Here is an 8,843-nt window from a genome sequence, read left to right as displayed (position 1 = left end):
AGACTGACTGAGCCTTATCCTGTACTACAGTTTGTAACAGGTCTTGTTTTTTATCCTGCTCTGCCCGTGCCCAGTTTTGCATCCTTTGTATAAACACCCGACCTGACTCTGATGTATTTTTAATGGCTGGTTCCTGGCCTGGCAGCATCTGAGTAATTTCCATAAGTAAGGGGTCACTGCCTTTCTGCAGAATGACAGAAACTAGATCATCCCATGTGGCCCGATATGCCTCCTGAACACCCTGGAGACGCATTCTGAATGTTAAGGTTTTTTTTCGGGGATCTGGGAGCTGTGTATCGAGGGTAATAAGTTCACTGGGGGACCAAGGCCGATGTGTTTCTATGGGGGATCGTGTAACGGAACATTATCATCCATCCTAGGAGGTTGAAACTGTACATGACTAGTGGTCCTCATAGGGAACAGAGGCACCTGGGTGTTGTCCCTGGGTGTGAATACCCACAGGACCTGCAACAATTAACCCCAGGGGGATTCTGATGACCACAATGTCTGCAAGTCCATCCCATTGACCCAGCATAAGGCGGTGGTGCTGAAGGGGATGCAGAATGTACATCAGGTACAGAGACTACAGGGGTCTGAGAGCTTTTCAAACTATCATAGATTACATAGACCGTTCCATGCCTGGTTTCCTCTGATTTATGTTCACTCATTGAGAGACGTTTTGCTACTTCTAACCACATCGTAGCCTGCTCTAGTTTGTTTTTATCTTTCAACCATCCTTCCCAATTGCAGATATAGTTCTCCCATTCCTTCTCTTCCAAATTTCCCCACTTTCCCATACCAAATTTCCTCAATATTATTTCACATCCTTCTACTGCTTCTTTCCCTTTTAGTCTCTCCACTATCTCACATGCTGGAACTGGGGCCTCGCCCTTTAGGTTAGTCAATTCCTTACTGTTGCCAGTCCCCATGACTGCAACCACTGTGCCAGAGTTACCGCAGAACTCTCTTCAGCACACCTAGAGCCTCTCAGACTCTAAATTTGATCCCGTCCCAGTCTCCTCTGATCCTCGGAAGACGGATCTGATCCTGCCCAGTCTCCTCTGAGCATCGGAAGACAGATCTTTAAGGAAGTACTAACACCAATTTTCCAGCCCTGTGAGCTAGGGAGATTCTTACACACAACCAAACAAATAACAATACCAAGCCTACTGCTCCACTTACTATTCCAATTATTTCTGCATGATCATATAACATTTCCCAGTTCAGAGGTTTTCCTTCTACACCTTGTAAAGGCACTACGTGACAATTATATCTGCAATAAGTGTTACTTTTTATACTATATGTTTCCCAGTCTGGGTATACAGGCTAAGCAAGAACTTCAGCTACTATGATTTTCCCTCTCTTGAGCTTGCACAAAACAGAACACAGACACTGAGGACGATTCTGATTAATCAAAAACGACAATACGTCAATCATTCAATGTACACTGCACAATCGCTGATATTAATCCCCTTGCTGTATTCGGGCTAAAAACTGCATTCAGTTACCCCTTTCTTGAGGGTGCCCTTATCAATTTACAGGGGAATTCAATACCCTCAGATTACTACCTTACCGTGAAGGATTCCTCTGTTATAGGCAATCACACTTCCCTGATTCTGTTACGGACCGATTTTCCTCTCCACCACATGTGAAGGAACACACCTAATGGGATCCCTTATCAAGCAGAGACCGTAGTACCTTATTGGTCAATCAAAAATCATTCAGTCCCACATTCAAGGATCCTCATAGTTTACAATATCATACCAGACATTTATGACGTAGACAAAGCAAACAACATAAAACAATCCTCTGACTCCTGAAATATACAGAAGAACTGCAGAGGTGCCTAATCCCGACACGCTGGGCAAGGTTGATTACTCGTCACTTCATTCAATTATCATTAAACTGTCATTCAATCGTCAATTATACATCTAAAAACCACATTGAAACATATAAGACAACAAAATCAATCACTGGCAAGGGTTCAAAAAATTATTGTCTTGTTAGGACCACCAATTACCCATCCTGGAGCCCTCTAGGTAGTACTGAATTAGTAGTAATACAAGGGATTACTTACCACGGATTTCATTCAGTAATTCCCAGAGAGATCCTTGTTGACGGGTCCAGAGGAGGTCCGGTTATGACAATCCCAGGTTTCAGGCACCATGTACTGTTATGGAGACCCTCTTTGGTTTAAGGAGAACTTTGGTTTAGACAGCAAAGGGTCTTCACATTGCCAGTGAGATTCAAATTAAGATACTTCATTGATGAAGGGAGAGAGACAGAATACATGTGACATTCATTGTCAGCAAGTAGAGTCTTCTGGTGTGGCAACATAGACTCACCAATTTATTAGCTAGACAAAAAGTGGAACTTCATTGTTACATACAACTGAACAGACAACTGAAATTGCTTATCAGTAACAAACACATTTCCCTTTGCCCAACGTAAAAACTTTCTCAGACTTCACAGGAAACCAGCATCTTAGGTCAGACATTTCACAATATATGTCTTAAAACACTCAAGCAGAGGCCTCATGAAATAGATTGTTTTATCTAAATTAATAATGATATCTAGGTATTAAAATTAACCATAACAGTTGTAAATTATGAGGACTCTGTTGCTGCGCTCTGTTTCTCCCTGCGAAGCTCCGCTCACTCTTTGAAAAACTCGATTCCAGTCACCTCAGCACCAAACAGTACAGTTTGGAGGCGACAAGGAGATCCTCAAAATACCCACTCCAATCTAAATGGCTCACTAGTGAATCAGCTAGAATGGAGTTGCTAAAATGAGGTCCTCAAAAAATCCACTCCAATACAATGTTGTAAATTATGAGGACTCTGTTGCTGCACTCTGCTATGTTTCTCCATGCGAAGCTCCGCTGACTCTTTAAAAAATTTGATTCCAGTCACCTAAGCACCAAACTGTACAGTTTGGAGGCTACAGGGAGATCCTCAAAATACCCACTCCGATCTAGATGGCTCACTAGTGAATCAGCTAGAATGGAGTTGCTAAAATGAGGTCCTCAAAAAATCAACTCCGATCTAGACGGCTCACTAGTGAATCAGCTAGAATGGAGTTGCTCAAATGAGGACCTAAAAAAATCCACTTCAATACAATGTTGTAAATTATGAGGACTCTGTTGCTGCACTCTGTTATGTTTCTCCCTGCGAAGCTCCGCTCATTCTTTGAAAAACTCAATTCCAGTCACCTCAGCACCAAACTGTACAGAGTGAAGGCTACAGGAAGATCCTCAAAAAAATCCACTCCGATCTAGACAGCTCACTAGTGAATCAGCTAGAATGGAGTTGCTCAAATGAGGACCTCAAAAAATGCACTCCAATCCTATGTTGTAAATTATGAGGACTGTCGGCTGCACTCTGTTATGTTTTTCCCCGCGAGGCTACACCTACTTTTTGAAAAACTCAATTCCAGTCACCTCAGCACCAAACTGTACAGAGTGAAGGCTACAGGAAGATCCTCAAAAAAATCCACTCCGGTCTAGACGGCTCACTAGTGAATCAGCTAGAATGGAGTTACTAAAATTAGGTCCTCAAAAAATCCACTCTGATCCAATGTTGTAAATTATGAGGACTCTGTTGCTGCGCTCTGTTTCGTTTTTCCCCACGTAAAACTGAATGATCAGCGCTGTGTGTGATTATTTATATTACAAAAAGCGATAATAAAATGCAATTTGATTAATCATGAAAAAAATAACATTTTGCCCTTTGGAAATACGTAATAAATATAGCAGTTTGAAAAAAAATAAAAACATGAAATCATTACAATTAAAAGGCTGATGTATATCTACAATGTGTGTACAATACAATTCCACTACATTGCAGGCTATGAGGATCTGGGAATCTGCTCCATTCTGGACATTGGAGGTGATTTTTTGAGGAACATCACTGTAGAAACGGAACTGTCTAGAATGGAGAAGCTGCAGAGAGATCATCAAAAGATCAACTCCGATCTAGTCACCTCACCAGTGAATCAGCTAGAGTGGAGATGCTGGAATGAGGTCCTCAAAAACATGTGACTACAGTGAGGCCTCAAAAATTCAACTCCAATCTAGTCACCTCACCAGTGAACCGTCTAGAGTGGAGATGCTGGAATGAGGACCACAAAATATCCACTCCGATACAGTCACTTCAGTAGTGAGCCGTCTAGAGTGGAGTTGATAAAATGAGGACCACAAATAATCAACTCCAAACTAGATGCAACCCTGTGGGAAGGGTAGAGACTAAAAGGACCTCTACTGACATGATACCCATGTGACTTGACGTCACAGGAAGGGGCGAGGCCTCATTCTCCATTGCAAACTTGATACCAGGAAGCTGCATTCTGCTGCTGACGCTGTGGTGATTACACTGAGGAGCTGAGGTGTTTTGGGGGCGCAGATAAGTGGATGTTCCTGTATGGGGGCTTCATGTTGGAGGGCTGCACGGGAAGCAGGGGGATTTTGTAGGTGTGGGGAAGGAGGGGGGTCCTGTTAATTGCGTGCGGGGGGAGGGGAAGGAGGGGGTCCTGTTAATTGCGTGGTGCTGGGGGTCCCGTGGTCTCGTGATACGTGAACCTCTAGTAGCCAGCGTGCGTTCCACACGTTCCACAGCCCATGGATTCTCCAATCTATCGCACATGGCTACAAGATAGAACTCGGACAGATCCCGCAGGGAAGGTTTCACCTGACAACAACCCAATCCGCCCAGGTCTCCAAAAGACTGCTAACAGATGTGAGAAAACTGATAAACTCAGGAGCAGTGATACCAGAAGCAGAACAGTTCCTGGGCTTTTACTCGGGTCTTTTTTCAATAAAGAAACCCGGGGGGACTCTCACTATCGATGCGAGCAGCAGAAGCTGGGGGGCTCACGTAAACAGTCAATACCTACAAGGTACCTGGCGGATGCAGGATCGTCCCAGATCATCAAATCTGAGAGAGCTTCAGGCTGTCTGGGAGGCGTTGAAAAGGTGTCAAAAACATCTAAAAGGTCAACATGCCAGAGTATTAACATGACATCAGTGGCTTTCCTTAAATATCAGGGAGGTCCACGTCACCACCTTCTACAATCCTTGGCGGGGAAAATCTTCCAGTGGGCAGAAAGATCGGTCCTTTCAATATCTGCAGTGCATCTAAAAGGTTCTCACAATACAGTAGCAGACTTCCTCAGTCGAGAAACTTTTCTACAGTCAGAATGGGAGTTGAACTGGGAGGTGTTTCGTCAGGTAACACATCGATGGGGCATTCCCCAATGGGATCTCTTCGCCACACGGAAAAACGCAAAGGCAGAAAAATTATTTTCCCTCAATCCAGATGACAGACCAGAAGGGATAGATGCTTTATCTCAAAGATGGAACATGAATCTAGCATATGCATTCCCTCCTTTACCCTAGATACCGTGGGTACTAAAGAAGATTCAGGAAGACGGAGCCAGGGTGATAATAATCCTACCTTTCTGGCCCAAGAGAACTTGGTTCCCATTACTGAAGAAAATGTCCCTGGAGGATCCAATAATCCTTCCGGAGAAGCAGGACTTGCTGTTTCAGGGCCCGATATTCCATCCCGATGTGAAGTTTCTCCAGCTTTCGGCATGGACCCTGAAAGGCAGATCCTGAGATCTAGGGGCCTATCAGACGCAGTAATTTCAACCATGCAAAATAGTAGGAAACCTGTAACATCGGCCATCTATACAAAAATCTGGAAGAGATTCTGTTCGCAGTATCAACCAGCATCTGAGAGTTCCGTTCCAGACTTCCCTAAAATACTAGAATTCTTGCAGACAGGGTTTGAAAAAGGTCTAAGACCCAACACATTAAAAGTACAGATTGCTGCATTGAGCGCTTTCATGGATTATCCTCTAGCTCACCATCCATGGGCAGAAAGATTCGTTAAGGCTACAACAAGGTTAAGAACAACAATTAAATCCCACATCCCACCATGGGACTTAAACATGGTTCTAAATAGCCTATGCAACAAGCCCTTCGAGCCTCTCATAGAATCGAACATAAAATTCCTCTCACTTAAGACAGTGTTACTAGTCGCAATAACCACAGCGAGAAGGATAGGGAAGATTCAACCATTCTCCATCCGAGACCCATACCTGAAGTGCTTAGATGATTGTATTATCCTCAGGTTAGATCCATCTTTTTTACCAAAAGTAGTTACCCCTTTCCATATGAATCAGGAGGTGGTCATACCCTCCTTTTTGTCAGGACTAGAAGAATTATCAGGAACTAGCCTTCCACTCGCTTGATGTCAGGAGAGTAGTTCTACAATACTTAGAGGTCACGAAGGACTGGCGCATAGATTCCAACCTATTCATACAGTTTAGGGGGGGGAAAGCAACAAAATCTACATTAGCAAGATGGGTCAGATCAGTAATTAGTCTATCTTATTTAGCTGAGGGGAATTCCCCTCCAGAAAATATTAGAGCCCATTCTACGAGGGCTATGTCCGCATCATGGGCAGAAAGAGCAGGGGCATCTGTGGACCAAATCTGGAAAGCGGCAACTTGGACAAATCTGAACACCTTCTGTAAACATTATAAACTAGCTATTGAACCCGTTCTACGCCCGGGTGGCAAGCATTTTTATTGGTATATGGTCTCCCATGCTGGTATGTGCTACCCACCCTCCTGGTATTTGTGCTGCCCCCATCCTGTCCCCACCATTTAATCCTGGTATGCGTGGCACCCCTCACCCCCAATCCTGGTATGCGTGGCACCCCATCCCTCACCCCCAATCCTGGTATGCGTGGTACCCCTCACCCCCCATTTTGCTGAAGACACAGTGCAAATGTGTCTTCAGTAAAATGGCACCGGATAGCACTATGCGCATGCGTCGATCCGACGCCTCAGTCCTGCCCCGGTCTCCGGCGAAGAGAGGCGCCGCGTCAACGCTCCTCCCGGCCAGGTAAGTATGGCGACGGAGATCGCGGTATGCGTTCAGTGTCTACGCATACCGCGATCTCTGGCGCCATACACTCCTCTTACCTGTAACGGCTGGATGTGGTCTTTTGTCTGGAGCCAGACTGTGCAGGCGTGTCGCGCTTGCGCAGTCTATAAAGGCTTCAGACAGAGACATGCATCTCCCGTTATATTATAGATTGGACATTCTATCAGGCCAAAAGATGGCATTCGGAAGGAAGGTCCTCCAGGCAGTGGTCCCACCCTAAAATGTATGCTCTTTTATTCTCCTGATGATGCTGTTAGGAGGGACGTCCTGGAAAGTAGGCATTAGACCTACCGGTAATAGGGTTTCTAGGAGTCCCTCATGACAGCACAGCACCCATTATATTCCTAAACGGCTATGTGAAATTAACAGATTGTTGAAAGGCAAATAAAATAGAGTTGCATCCATCCTGGTGTGGTACTTGAAAAATCATTGGAGTTGGGGTGGAGGGAGGGGCCTTTTAACCTCTTGTGTGTTTCCTGTCCCTATCAAGGATATGAAGGATGACCTCCTGATGGTGCTGTCATGAGGGACTCCTGGAAACCCTATTACCGGTAGGTCTAATGCCTTCTTTTCAACAATTTTTACAACTAAAGTGCTGGGGACTCGGGTACAAAAGGTTTTTGCTTTCATTGGCCCTAAGGTCCAACGTGACTTAATTCTACTTATTGATTTGGAAAGTTCATTATTTATACATACAAATACATACATATTTATATCTGTCTCCTTTTTGCTATAATTATTTATATACAGTATGTGTTTTAATAAAACTGTTTGAGAACTATGGGCTGAATTTTCATTTCTATAATTATAAATCTTGGTGTGATATTAGTGAAGTGAAACTGCAGGTGGATCTGTATCAGGGCATGTTCACACATTGCGATTTGTTGGGGAAACGATCTGCAGCAAAGTCCTCACATGTGGGGAGGGGTGAATATTCATGCCCTTTAATAAGCGGGCACACGCGATAGCCCGGCAGCAGCGGGAGCCGCAGCGTGGCTACACTGTGTGCCGGCTATGAAGGAGAGTGAAGTCACTGCTCCCCGCGCACACAGTCCCGGCATGGGGAGCAGTGACTTTCGGCAGCTGATCTCTCCATGTGAGCCGCGCATGGCAGTGACGTCATGCCTGGCTCACATGGAGAGATCAGTGCAGGCAGACCGGACGCAGCGCTGGAGGAGAGAGAAGAAAGGTGAGTCTATGAGTGTTTATTTTTTTTATGTGCAGCCTGATGGGAATTAGGGGGACCATGCATACCAGGTTAAGGATGAGGGGGACCATGCATACCAGGTTAAGGATGAGGGGGACCATGCATACCAGGTTAAGGATGAGGGGGACCATGCATACCAGGTTAAGGATGAGGGGGACCATGCATACCAGGTTAAGGATGAGGGGGACCATGCATACCAGGTTAAGGATGAGGGGGACCATGCATACCAGGTTAAGGATGAGGGGGACCATGCATACCAGGTTAAGGATGAGGGGGACCATGCATACCAGGTTAAAGATGAGGGGGACCATGCATACCAGGTTTAGGATGAGGGGGACCATGCATACCAGGTTAAGGCTGAGGGGGCCATGCATACCAGGGTAACGCTGAGGGGGCCATACATACCAGAGTAACGCTGAGGGGGCCATGCATAACAGGATAAAGATGAGAGGGCCATGCATACCAGGACGGGGATGAGGGGTGCCATGCATATCAGGATAGGGATGAGGGGTGCCATGCATACCAGGATGGGGATTAGGGGTGCCATGCATACCAGGATGGGGATTAGGGGTGCCATGCATACCAGGATAGGGATTAGGGGTTCCATGCATACCAGGATGGAGGGGTGCCAGGCATACCAGGATGGAGGGGTGCCAGGCATACCAGGATGGAGGGATGCCAGGC

The sequence above is a fragment of the Phyllobates terribilis genome, unplaced genomic scaffold (genome assembly GCF_046119375.1).
Source record: "Phyllobates terribilis strain yellow unplaced genomic scaffold, ASM4611937v1 Scaffold_1__5_contigs__length_1240528914, whole genome shotgun sequence".
NCBI lineage: Eukaryota > Metazoa > Chordata > Amphibia > Anura > Dendrobatidae > Phyllobates > Phyllobates terribilis.
Note: the sequence above shows the minus strand (reverse complement) of the source record.